This window comes from Pogona vitticeps, chromosome 1 (genome assembly GCF_051106095.1).
Source record: "Pogona vitticeps strain Pit_001003342236 chromosome 1, PviZW2.1, whole genome shotgun sequence".
In the NCBI taxonomy this organism is placed as follows: Eukaryota; Metazoa; Chordata; class Lepidosauria; order Squamata; family Agamidae; genus Pogona; species Pogona vitticeps.
The window spans coordinates 252,339,054-252,352,793 of NC_135783.1; the positions used below are offsets into that span (position 1 = coordinate 252,339,054).

The window sequence follows — 13,740 nt, forward strand, 5'->3', positions numbered from 1 at the left end:
CAGGGTGCTCTCAAAAGAAGGGAATGGTAAAACACTTTTGAGTAGTCTCTACTTGGAGCCCAGCGCTGGGAGGCTTGTTTGGAGTCCGGTGTTGTGAGGCTTGGAAGAACTCGGTGCTGCGAGGTTTGGAAGAACCCGACTCCACAAGGCTTGGTGAGCCTGGTGCTGGGGGGTTGAGAGACATAGCCCAACACTGCATGGCTCTGAAAAACTTGCCCCACGAAGCTTGGTGAGCCCAGCGCTGAAAGACTGAGAAGTGCTGAGAGGCTTGGTGGAGTCTTGGAGTTGGGAGGCTTGTTGGAGCCCAGTGTTGTGGGGCTCTGCTAGCTGTTCTGTTGGTGGTTCCAGATGACATTGACAATGGTGGAGGCAGAGCGAGCTGAGGCGACGGCGCTATTGTTACTCATTCAATAAGTCTCCAGAACGTTTGCTCTGAAAGTTCTGTGATTCCATCATCGACAATAGCCATAGAAACCACTCTCACTCACCTCTTCACTTGGTATGCTCAGTGAGGGTTTTTCATCTGACCTCCTGCCGTGGAGAAGGGCAACAGCAGCGCCTTTTTTCTCTCCTGCTACCTTTATTCCAGACCGTGCTTCGCTTGCAATCACTGCTCCCATAAACTTAATTCTAACAGTCTCCTTGGAAAAGACAAGATCTACAGCCAAATTAGAGGGACGTGGTAGCATTGTGGGTTAAACTGTAGAAGCCTCTGTGCTGCGAGGTCAGAAGGCCAGCAGTCATAAGATCAAATCTACATGACAGAGTGAGCTCTCATCACTTGTCCCAGCTCCTGCCAACCTAGCAGTTCGGAAGCATGTACATGCAAGTAGATAAATAGGTACCACCTCGGTGGGAAGGTAACAGCATTCCGTGTCTAGTTGCACTGGCCACGTGACCACAGAAACTGTCTATGGACAAATGCTGGCTCTACAGTTTGGAGATGGGGATGAGCACCGTGCCCTAGAGTCGGACACGACTGGACTAAATGTCAAGGGGAACCTTTACCTTACAGCTAAATTGCAACGGGACAGGACCTGGCTGTGGGGGGACATCTTGGTTTTATATTCTTTATATTCTTTCTTTTTAATTTTATTTTTACTTTATTTTATTTCATTCAATTTCACTTTACTCTGCTTTTTTTGTCCTCACTCATCTTTCTTAAACAAATGTACAGTGTTGCCTCGCATAGTGATCGCTCTGTTTTACGGTGAAATTGCTTAGCGATGCTGTTTTGTGATTGCAAAAGTGATCGCTTTGCGATGGTCCCTAAGGGTGAATTTCATTTTGCAATGATCGCAGGGAAGCGATCATCGCAAAGCCCCCATTTTCGACCAGCTGATCGGCGGTTTCAAAATGGCTGCCAGGTAAACAAAATGGCCGCCCGCTGTTTTCAGGCACGAATTCCTCACTTTAGAGGCACCGAAAATGGCGGCACTATGGAGGATCTTCACTTAAAAGTGAGTTTTAAGCCCATAGGAATGCATTAATTGCGTTTTAATGCGTTTCTATGGGCTTTTTATTTTCGCTTAGCGATATTATTGCTTAGCAGCGATTTTTTTGGAACGAATTAACATTTCTAAGCGAGGCAGCACTGTATACTCTTACACTTAGAGGTATGGTGGTCGGATGGGCTTTCTTCCTATCTTTAACTATACGAAGTATCTTACCCTACCCTAAGTTGCAATAATTATTTAAATGGTATTAATGTCTTGCCTATTTTTATTGATTCTAATTCAATTAATAGTGTGTAATTTATTTTGTTTATGTTAAGTCATTACTCTTAATTATTGTGTACTTACTCTTACCTTAATTGAGTTCTCTGCTACTGTTAGACTGTTTTGTGCTAGGAATGGAGAGGAAGGCCTGCCTACCAGTGAGGGCTTCAAGAACATATAGGTGATTATGGGTAAGGGAAGATATGGTGTTGGTACAACTCTTAGTCGTTCCAGAAGAACGGTGAACAGATGCCTGAAAGCTGTCCATTGTTCTGGCGCTGTTACCACCTACCAGGCTCGAGGTAGCCAGCTCAGTCACCCCTCCACTCTAACTTTGCTGCTGTTGAATGCCAGGTCTGTATCTGATTTTTTAGTGGATGGGGAGTGTTTGGGGAATTTTATGTATGTGCATGTGTCCGTCTCTGGGTGTCTGTAAATAAATAAATAAATAAATAAATAAATAAATAAATAAATAAATAAATAAATATCCAATAAAGCCCAGCTAATACTGTACAAGATCTTATTCTGGAAAAGGATGCAAATCTAGCTTGCATAACCAAGACATGGGGGTGTACCTCTGTCTCTGGCTTGCCCCCCCGTTATGCTGTCCAGCACCAGGGTAGACCGGAGGGTTGGGGGGAGGAGTTGTGATTGTTTATAAGGACATGAGGTTGTCAGGCTCTCTGCCATGGTGATGCCAGGCCTAGAGGCCCTCCACGTGTTGATTGGGGCCAGGGATGGTATTGGAATCTTGCTGGTATACCATGCTCTCTGAAACCCAGCCACCTCCCTACCGGAGCTAAACAACTTTGTCTTTGCGGTTCTGTTGGGATCCCCGAGACTGACTGTCTTGGGCAATTTCAACATCCATTTGGAGGCAGAGGTTACTGGTCCAGCTCTTGAGTTCTTGGAAATCATGGCTTCCTTGGACATGTCCCAACATGTTAATGGCCCCACACACGTGGGTGGGCACACTTTCGATCTGGTTTTCTACACTAAGCAGAGAGAGTGTGACCCGATGGTGACTGACCTTCAGTTGGTCTCCTTGACATGGTTGGACCATCACCTGATAAAGTGCAATCTCACAATGGCCCTCCCTCCCCGTGGGGAGCAGAGACCTATTTTCATGGTCCACCCTCGCAGACTACTGGATCCTATTGGATTCCAGGATGCCATGCATGGGATTCTGATTGACTTGGCTGGCACTCCTGTCGAGGCCCTGATAGATGGCTGATATGCCGCCGCCAGGGCTATAGACACGATCGCTCCTAAACGCCCTCTCCGCTGCAGAGCCAGACCAGCACATTGGTTTAACTAGCAGCTGAAGGTGATGAAGCAGAAAAGGAGAAGGCTAGAGAGCGTTTGGAGGTGGAACCCGATGGAAAATAACTTAAAAGCTGCCAAGGCCACGTCTAACCTCTATCTTGCTAAGGCAGAGGCTGCTAGAAAAGCCTACTTCACTGTCTGGTTAAGCGAAGCATCCAATCAGCAGGTGAAACTTTTCCGTATAGTACGCGACCTATCCGGAATTGGTCACAATGATTGGCCTACATCCAGCATTTCTTGTGATCAATTTGCAGCATTTTAAAAATAAAAAATAGAGACCATCTGCCAGGATCTCGCCCCCTATTTGAAAACAGTGGTTTGAGCTGAGAAATCCAATGCAGCACCTTGTCTGTTGAGAATTACTCAGTTTCAACCTGTGATGTCCACGGAGGTGGACAAGGTCTTTGATCCCTGTTGAGGCACCTCCTCCTCCCTTGACCGAGAGACACTATCGGCAGCGAGGGGGACCTCTGGATGCCTTCCAGGGCTTCTCTGCCACCATGGGAGGCATCTTGGAGGTCCCCCCACCGCCAATCATGCCTCCGAAGCATGATCAGTGGTGGGGGGACCTCCAAGATGCCTCCCATAGTGGTGGAGAAGCCCTGGAAGGCATCCAGAAGCACAATTGGTGGCCTACGGACTGGAAGGGGGAGGTGGGGAAAGCACCAAATTTGAATTTGGCACTTTCCCTGCCTCCCCTTCTGGTCCGTAGGTCGATTCTCTGGCCGCAAGTCGATCGGAAATTTTGCGGCCGGAGAAGTCCGTACATTGAAAAGTACACAAGTGGAGCTACTTGCAAGTCGAGGGTCCACTGCAGTTGAGAGGGTGGTGGCCGATCAGCTTCAGGCTCTCTTGGATTAAACCAATGCCCTGTATCCATTTCAGTTGGGCTTCAGGCCTTGCCACAGCACGGAAACGGCATTGGTCACCCTGCTGGATGACCTACTTAGGGAGGACTAAGACAAAATGTCTTTGCTCATCCTCGTTGATATCTCAGCTGCCTTTGATACCGTCAACCACAGTATCCTCCTGGGGAGGCTCTCTGAGTTGGGGATTGGTGGCCTTGCTCTTGCTTGGCTCCAGTCCTTCTTGGAGGGCCGTTCTCAGAGAGTGCAGCTAGGGGAGAATGTATTGGTCCCGTGGTCCCTCAGTTGTGGGTTCTTCGGAGTTCGATCATCTCCCCAATGCTGTTTAATATCTATATGAGGCCGTGGAGAGTCATCTGGGGATGTGGAGCTTTGTGTCATCAATATGCTGATGGCACCCAGCTCTACATCGCCTTTTCTCCATCTGCAGTGGATGCCATTCTGTCCCTTGGGTGCTGCCTGGAGGCCGTTCTGCAATGGATGCAGTCAAATGGACTAAGGTTGAATCTGGACAAGATGGAGGTCCTGTGGGTGGGGCCCCCCAATGTCAGTGGCTTGGGAAACTCCCTCTCTTTTTGGGGGGGGATGATTCTCACCACAAAGAATTTGGTTCATAGTCTTTGGGTCCATCTTGACCCGGCACTTACCATGGAGACCCAGGTAGTGTCCGTGTTTCGGTCTGCCAACTTACATCTTCAGCGGATTGCCCGGCTGCGTCCCTATCTAGATACGGGGGTGCTCACCACACTGGTCCATGTACTCGTAGTCTCAAGAATAGACTACTGTAACTCTCTACGTGGGGCTTCCTTTGAGACTGATGCAGAAGTTTCAGATGGTCCAGAAAATGGCGGCCAGGCTATTAACAGGGGTGAAAAGATTTTCACCACATTTCCCCCACTCTGGCTCCCTTACACTGGCTACCTAGTCACTTCCACATTGATTTCAAGGTGTTAACCATTACATATAAAGCCCTTAATGGTTTATGACCTCAATACCTGACAAAGCGCCTTCTTCCACCCAGTTCTACCCTTATGACCTGCTCCAGTCAGGTTGGGCGGCTGAGGGGTCCAACGCCAAGAGGTGGGAAAAAAACAGAAATTGGGCTTTCTCGGCTGAGATCCTCCTGGGTTTATATGTAAACTGCCCAAAGTATACCCATTCTAGATGGGCGGTATAAATGAATGAATGAATGAATGAATGAATGAATGAAACCCTGAAAAGGGTCACCATAAGTAAGAATTGACTTAACTGCACATGATTACTATTTTATAAGAACTCTCTGCATTGCGGCTAGTTTGGGTTTTGTCTTTTGTTGTTGTTGATTATGCATGCACAGCTCTTTTGATAACATGACTGGGGGGTGAGAGGAAATAATGGCATCTTGTGGGTGTTTCTTCCTTGGTGTCTCATCCAAATGTGACAGAGAGACAAATACCACTTCTTTGGAAGGGGAACATTGTTCTGTGCCCTGAGAATTGCTCGTGAATGCTGCATATTTATTGTATCCTTTCATATTACGCATTCAGCAAACCTGCCCAAAAATTGCCCCAAGCCATTCTGCCTGTCAAACAGATGCTTAAGTCAGTGATGGATTGAGCTGTTTTTGGATTAAAATGCTGTAAAATGGATCCTGAAACAGCTCCAGTTCCATTTTTTTGAAATCTTATCTCCTTCTCTGCTTCCCACCCTGCTTGTCTATAGAGCTGTAAATTAGTTTCCAAAGCACCAATTCTCCACTGGCAGTGCTACATACATGAAAGGGAGAGTCTGTCAATAATATGGAAAGAATCACCCACCCTTAAGGAGCTGATTTGAAAAGTTTTATTCTGTCTGCATGAATAAAATCCCCATGAAGACAAGGAAGGGTGAGGGGGAGAGCCCTATTCCTTTTAGGACAAAATAGGTATTATATGTATGCAAGAATTAACACTGAAAGCACTTTTGAGTTGGAGGGGAATGACTCAGGCAGACTTTCATGTTCGATAAATCAGCAAATCCCATCTTTAAGCCTTGAAGACCAGTCACAAAACAAAAAGCATTAATTTGCAAGGTCCAGGCAGTGACTAAAGCTCCTGCTGTGCTCTCAATTACTTTTAGCAGTTAAGGAATCCTCCTCTATTTTAATTATGCATTACCTGTAATGTCTGCTTCTTCGTTCAATCCTGACCTTGTTTCAGTTAAGCTACAGTGGAAAATAGTAAAGTGCAAAGTTAGGCATGAATAAGCTATTGACAAACCATAGATGCTGTCATCATGTATCATTTACCTCCCTGTGGCATTTGGCTTACCACTAGCCTCTCTGGCTGCCTTGTAGCAGTGCTCCAAAAGCAAGTGCCTTAGTTTGTATATTGTGCAAATGAAGTAGTTGATTAGTTGTATTTGTTTTCAGTCCATATGCTTCAGCCTCTGCATCATTTATATAGTAACAAATGATCAGAGAAAGGCAGAGTAATGATTGGTGTTGTACTTCAAAAAGGAAGATCCATGTCCAAATACCGGATCAGTCTCAAACAAATCTACTTCACTTGCTTCTTTTCATGATAAAATGGCCAGACAGGAACCATGATGTATATTGCCAATGCATATAATGTTTTTTTAAAGAAGACTTTTGCCATGCACGGGGGCCTCTAATGATATTAGACAGCTGTAATTTTTTGCCATCCGTTTTGTATTAATAGAAAAAAATAAAAATAAAAACCACCAATCCATGAAAACATTGCAAGAATTCATCGTGAGTGACACATTGATATCTGATTTGCAAGGGGAAAATGCAGGGAAGAAGGCAAACTGCAAAAATCAGCAAAAACAAAGTGTTATTTCCTTTTGATAACTAGATTAAACACTTCATGATAACTAAAAAAATCCTAGCTTAATTGTCTTTGCCACATTTGACATTCCATTGTTGTTACAATAATTTTGTACAATCAGGTAAATTCTGACTGACAACAACTTTTACCAGAGTTTTTTTAGGTACTCAGAAGTGGTTTACCAGTATTGTACCTTGTTCTGCTGGTGTTGTAGGACTGTACTGTTTGCTCAAGACTGCATAGAGTGGACCTTCTTCTGGGAGGCCCAATCAGAAATCGGACTCCTGACTCCCATGCTCCAACCTATTCAGCTATCCTCAGCATGTTCATATCTATCTATCTATCTATCTATCTATCTATCTATCTATCTATCTATCTATCTATCTATCTATCTATCTATCTATCTATCTATCTATCTATCTATCTATCTATCTATCTATCTATCTATCTATCTATCTATCTATCTATCTAATCCACACATATGTCAAATATTCTGAATATCAGTTAGTCCTAAACCCCAATATAAGCAGCTATTGTTTGGCTATTAGTTATTAATAATTAAAATAGTTTTAATTTTTCTTTTGTTTTTGCTTGATATGCTAGCATAGACTAACATGGGTATCTCTTCTAAAAACAGCAGAAAATAAGATTTATAGCAGAACCTGGAAATCTTTTTTTAAAACTGTACCATCCAGGAGTCCTCTGCCACATAATCACTGACCATGTTAGCTGGGGGATTCTGAAACGTGCAGTCCAGATAAATGAACTTTGCTAGTCTCTGCTTCTTAGTTAATACAAATAATTCAATCTCCTTTGCACATTCACTGAGGTATAAGACCCATTTAATTTGGTAAGACATAGCATTTCAGAGAATCATACCATATTCTCAGAACAAATAATAATGTGTGTTTGTGTGTATATAAGGAATAAACGGAAGAAGACAATAAGGGGGGCATAGAATCTCCCACACAGAGTAAAATAACTGAAACCTCTCTCACTATCAATGCAGACTAAGGACCTAACCACACATGCTAAAAGCACCCCAGTTATACCTAAGCTTTTCATACCTCCTTTGCACTGATACATTTATTTTTGTGTTTACGTGGTATATATATGTACCGTCAGGAGTGTTCACATTTTTAAAAACTCTATCAATTTCTTTCTTTTGGAACCATTATAGTTGGCTACACTACTCTTTATTTTGTATTGATTGATTTTCTCTACTGTTTCTTGGGGCAATCAGTCTCCACTTGTCCTTTTAAAAAAAAAATAACAAAACTACTTCAACACTAGAGATGGGCACAAACCTCAGTTTGGAGGTTTGTGCCCGTTTGTATGCACTGAACCACAGGTGCCGCGTGTTCCCTTCCCCCATGTCCCCAGCTGGATCACCCACTCACAAGACAGTGTGCGCTCCTCTCACATTGTGCTGTGGCTAACCTGAGTTTGTCACTGGAGCCCCATTACAGGTGATGATAGACACATTTTTAAATTCATATTTTCCCCTTTCACATGTGAATCACAAAGTGCAATGTGATTTGAACAGCCAGAGGGATGTGCAGGTGAGGGGTACTGCAACATCTGCCCTTTCATCCCTGTAGTCTGTCCATGAAATTCTTTCCTTTACTGGTTGAGGAAGAAATGTGCCTGGGAGAAGAGCCTAGAGTATAAAACAGGTAAGGAAAGATCCGCCTTCAACATCCCTATATGGGGTGTTTTTTTGTTTTGTTTTGTTTAGCCTTGAATTGCACCCTGTCCATGCAAAGAAAAAGGGGTAGATCAATATTCAGATCACTGTTAACAAGAGAAGCTCTGGCAGGCTTTACATATGTACAGGAAGCCTAAAGGTGACCCAGGATCACATAAGAATTCACTGAATTTGTGTGGCAGACTCTAGATTGGTTTGTGGGTTTGTGATTAAATAATCCAATCAACCAATCTAATCCAGCACCACCTCTTGCATTTGTACCAACATGCCATTGCCAGGAGATGTAGCATCACCTGGCATATCATGAAAGTCTCCAGTGATGGAACAGCATTGGATCCCTATGCACCAATTTCATTTTATGCTATGACTTCATGAATAGAACTGTTTCACTGCCAAATTCCATTTGAAACAAAATTCAGCAACATCTCAATAAACAAGTATTTGCCATCATTTTCTTTCTGTACATCCCAGAGCTGTTGTTTCTTGGTTGATTTAAACATAATTTGACCTTATCATATTTCAGGGTCGTGTAAAACATGAGGCAATGCTATGATGTTTTGGACTTTTTTATTTGGCACATTGGCAATTAAAAAATGAAGCAGCATGATAGAGGCATCTAAAATTTCTTCCCATCTACTTTCATTCTCTGTTGTAATAATAGGACCTGGGATAATGCAGTGAAGCTGAACATTGAGAGATTCATGACAGACAAGAAGAAGCAGTACTTTACTCAGGAAATAATTAAAATATGGAAGAAAATTGGATAAAGTTAATGAGAATGGAGTTGTCAATGACAATGACTATTAGTTGTAAGAGCTGAGTAGGTCCAGAGACTGTGATTGTCAATGCCAGTTGTCAATGCTGTAAGACTCTGCAGAGACATCACAGTTGCACCCACAGCAGAAACAACTAAAGGAATGCACAAAAATACCAGTAAGTTGTTAGCTTCAGAGAAATCAACAGCAATGAATATTTGAAACTCATCTCTCCCTTTATGATTTGTCTTTTTTCAAGAGATCTGTTTCATTCACTCATCCTGTCACAAAATACTACTTGCTTTAAAAAGTGTCTGGACGTTGCTGGTCAAAATGCTTATGCTGTTTTGCAATAATTTGGAAAGGCAATACCTTATTAAAGTATTTAATGGGCATTAATAGGTTGTTGTGGGTTTTTCGGGCTCTTTCGCCGTGTTCTCAAGGTTATTCTTCCTACTGTTTGTGTAGTCCTTGTGGCTGGGTAGAGTTTGTTGACCTTTTGCACGCTGTATTTTTCAGTGCTGGGAGCCAAGTTTTGTTGAGTTTTAAACTTTCTTCTTTTTTGTTGAAGCTCTGCTGGTGTTTGTGGATTTCAGTGGCTTCCCTGTGCAGTCTAACGTAATGATTGCTGGTGTTGTCCAGTAATTCTGTGTTTTGAAATAGGATTTCATGTCCAGCTTGTTTTAGGGCATGTTCAACTACTGCCGGTTTTTCCGGTTGTTTTAGTCTGCAGTGTCTCTCATGTTCTTTGATTCTGGTGTGGATGCTTTGTTTTGTGGTTCCAATATATACCTGGCCACAAGTGCAAAATATCCGGTATACTCCTGCAGTGGTGAGGGGGTCCCTTCTGTCCTTTTCTGACCATGACATTTGTTGTTTTTTTGTAGTGGGCCTGAATACTGTTTCTAGATTGTGTTTTTTCAAAAATTTCCCCATGCGGTCTGTGACCCCTTTGATGTATGGCAGAAACACCTTATTTGTGGGTGGCTGTTTTTCTTCTTCAGTTTGGTGTTGTTTTCTTGGTTTGATGGCTCTTGTGATTTCATTTTTGGAGTAGCCATTTGCTTATAGGGCCCAATTCAGATGGTTGAGTTCGGTGCTGAGAAATTGAGCTTCACAGTTCCGATTTGCACAGTCTACCAGTGTTTTGATTATGCCTCTTTTTTGCTGTGGGTGGTGGTTGGAGTTTTGTGTAGGTACTGGTCTGTGTGGGTGGGTTTTCTGTAGACCTTGTGTCCCAATAGGAGGTAAGTTTTACGAACTCTACCCAGCCACAAGGACCAGTGATCACTAGAAGGACTACACACAAAAGACCAGGTAATGACACCCATCAATCACAGTGACAGATAATCTCTCCGCCTTATCACAACAATACACTCACAACAAAAACACACTGATCACCATAATCACCCATCTGAAAGAACAAAAGCTGATCCCACAGCTATAAATACTCAACTCCCAAACAAACTGCAGCAGAGCACAGAGTGCTACTCCTGTTCTCTGAAGATGCCAGCCACAGAGACTGGCGAAACATTAGGAAGAACAATCTTCAGAACATGGCCAAAGAGCCCGAAAAACCCACAACAACCATTAGATCCCAGCTGTGAAAGCTTTCGCAAATACTGTACATTGGACATTAATAGCTTGATCTGCAAGTCACTAAAAACAATGAATTAAACCAGTTGATTTCCACTTATTTCAACGAACCTAAATTATTTTACACCCATATACTTCAGCGTGGTGAAACTGTGGATATAAATAATATTTAATATTTATCACCTATTTAATGCTTTACTCAACACCTCATGTATGCATTATCAGAGCTGTTCCTACAAAAAGGGCCAACTCCAGGTCTGAATAGGCCCTTGGCACCATGCTTCCTGATGACATCATCCCTTCCCAGCTTTATAGCCTTCATTCAATGACAAGAGCTTAGTCTAGGAAGTTGTCTCCCTTGTCAAGTCCCCACAGTGTCTAACAGCTCCCCTGTGTTGTGTTTTCACGGGCATTGGGGGAAATGTAATCAGAAAAGTAACTAGGGGTAATACAGACAAAACAGATGCCAGCACTGGTGGAGCCAAGAGACAGGCAATGGCTTTGGTGGACCCTGTGCAGGATGCTCATGTGTTCTTACAGCATCCCAAAGGTATTACTGCTAATATCAACTGCACCCTGTTTAGAAACAACCTGAAAGTTAGGTCAGCATTATTCCTAATAAAAAGTTATTAACTGATGTCATATTTGGAGTTGTTTTTATTTCAATTGCTGTCGTAATTACTTTTATTCACCACCCTTGTATCCATATGCATGAAGGGTAGCTTAGAAATGTTACAGTAAATTAATTAATTGCATAATTGCAGACAGGCTTGACCTGGATCTGAGAGAATGGCTTATCCAAGATCACTTGGATAAAGATGAGATTCATGTTGGAGACTATATTCCAGCTCTGTATGTATGCATATATGTATTATTTCCACTTGTATACCGCCCTAAAGTGCACACTCTCTCTGAGTGATTAATAACACATTAAATTGCATATAATGAATGATACAAAATACCATACAATAACTGCAGCAACATAGATAAGATCCTGTCACTATTTTTTACCCATCAATGTTGCACTCTAGCCCTTGAAAAAAATACTGTTAGGTCATATTGTTTTGTCAGCACCTGTTCACTTGGTTTGCAAGGTATAGAATGCAAACATTGTTGGATAATGGGTCACCAGTGAGTTTTTTAAAAAGCTATGCAGCATAGCATATCTCTGTAATAGTCACTTTCATGCTGTGTCATGGCATACTCAGTTATGTGCTTATTTGCTCAGACACTGACTCTGTCTTTGCATAGGCTCTGATACAGGCCCTTGATTACAAGTGGGTGACTGAGAGGCAGGAGAGGCAGACTTATGCTGCCTTGCAGTAAAGCAGCATCTTAATGTTTGGAGAAGAGAGGTCATCTTTAGACAAACAGTCATTGCTATTCCAGTAGCCTTCATGTCCTGTAACATAGTCAGCTGGCAGGGAACTGAAACTCTTTAACAGCTGCAGTTTTTCTTTTGAACCTAACAGCAAAGGAATGGGATCAGTGGGTCATCTCTGTGAGACCCCTGGGAAGGAGGAAGGCTCTCCTAGAAAGTCTTTTAAACCCAAACTAAATTAGTGTGACTGTGTTGTTAACTGCTTGAGAGATCCAGATGGCGAAGGTCATCAGCTGCCTTGCAAGCAGAGGCACTAAATAGTGTTTGCATTCCCAGGAACATAATGAATGCTGCTGCTGCTGCTGCTGCATCCCAGGAAAGGGGGGAAATAGATGCTTGCTGACACCTGTGAAAAACAAGATGAGGCAGGAGGAGTACAACCAGCTGTGTTGCTTCGGCTTTGTTGTTCTTCCCAACTGTGCTTTATGATCCAGGCTGCAGTTCCCTCTACCTGGAAGCAAACTTTGTTGAACCTGCGGAGCTTTGTGTTCATTACTTAACAGCATCAAAAGCACCTCTTTATGTGCAATCCTCTTTGTGCATAATCAGAAGTAAGACCTGTTATATTGAATGGGGCTTACTCTTTAATAAGTATGTTTAAGGTTGCAATCTTCCATGTATTGAGTGTTCAGCAGCATTTACCATCCTTACCCTCACAATACCCCATTAGATAGAACATTAAATTATATTCTAGTAAAGGAATACATATAGTCCAGTATAGAGCTATCTGTGCCTCTCTAGTCTGGAAATATATCCCCTTGTCATAAGTGCTTAGGTAATAGTAACTCTTTAGAGAGGGTTTGGGGGAGTCAGCAGGCAACTGAGATGGAGAAATCTTTTAAAATTTGTGGATTTTAAATAATGTTTTAAAACCTTTATTTACTATGGTTTTAAAATCTAAATTGTAATTTATTTATTTGTTTTAATTAATTCTTGATTTCAATTTTTTATGCACCACCTTGATAAAAATCAAAAGAGTAAATAAAATAAGATGTATGTAATTTTTTATGGCTAATTGTGGCTAATTGTAGCAAGGTGCATCTCAGTTGCATGCCTTGTCTCATGTCCAATGACACAACTGAAATGTATCCCAACACCTCAGCAATTGGGCACAATTAGCTGTAGCACGTAACTAGAAACTTAAACAAAAATAAATGGGATTCTGACCATCATCTATTGGATCAGACCTCAGTATTTTGACATAGTAATGATTGGGCTATATGTTGTTATTGTTATGTGCTGTCAAGTCACCTCCGACCTATAGCAACACTATGAATGAACGATCTCCATAATGTCCTGTCTTCAACAGCCCTGCTTAGCTCTTGTAAATTCAAGTCTGCAGCTTCCTTTAGGGAAACGATTCATCTTGTATTTGCTCTTTTTATTTTCCTACTACCTTCATCTTTTCCCGGCATTATTGTCTTTTCATACCTTCTCATGATGTGCCCAAACAAGACAGCTTCATTTTCAATTTTTGTCTCCAGAGATAGCTCAGGTTTGATTCGATTTAGGACCCAGTTATTTGTCTTTCTGGCAATCCAGGGTATCTGCAAAGCTTTCCTGCAGCACCATATTTCAACCAG

General features: G+C 42.4%; 1 protein-coding gene across 2 annotated transcripts in view; it reads left to right on the forward strand.

Annotated features, from left to right (window-relative positions):
• RASSF7 (Ras association domain family member 7) overlaps positions 1 to 13,740 on the forward strand; it is a 132,651-nt gene that overhangs the window by 23,581 nt on the left and 95,330 nt on the right. The window lies entirely within an intron of this gene.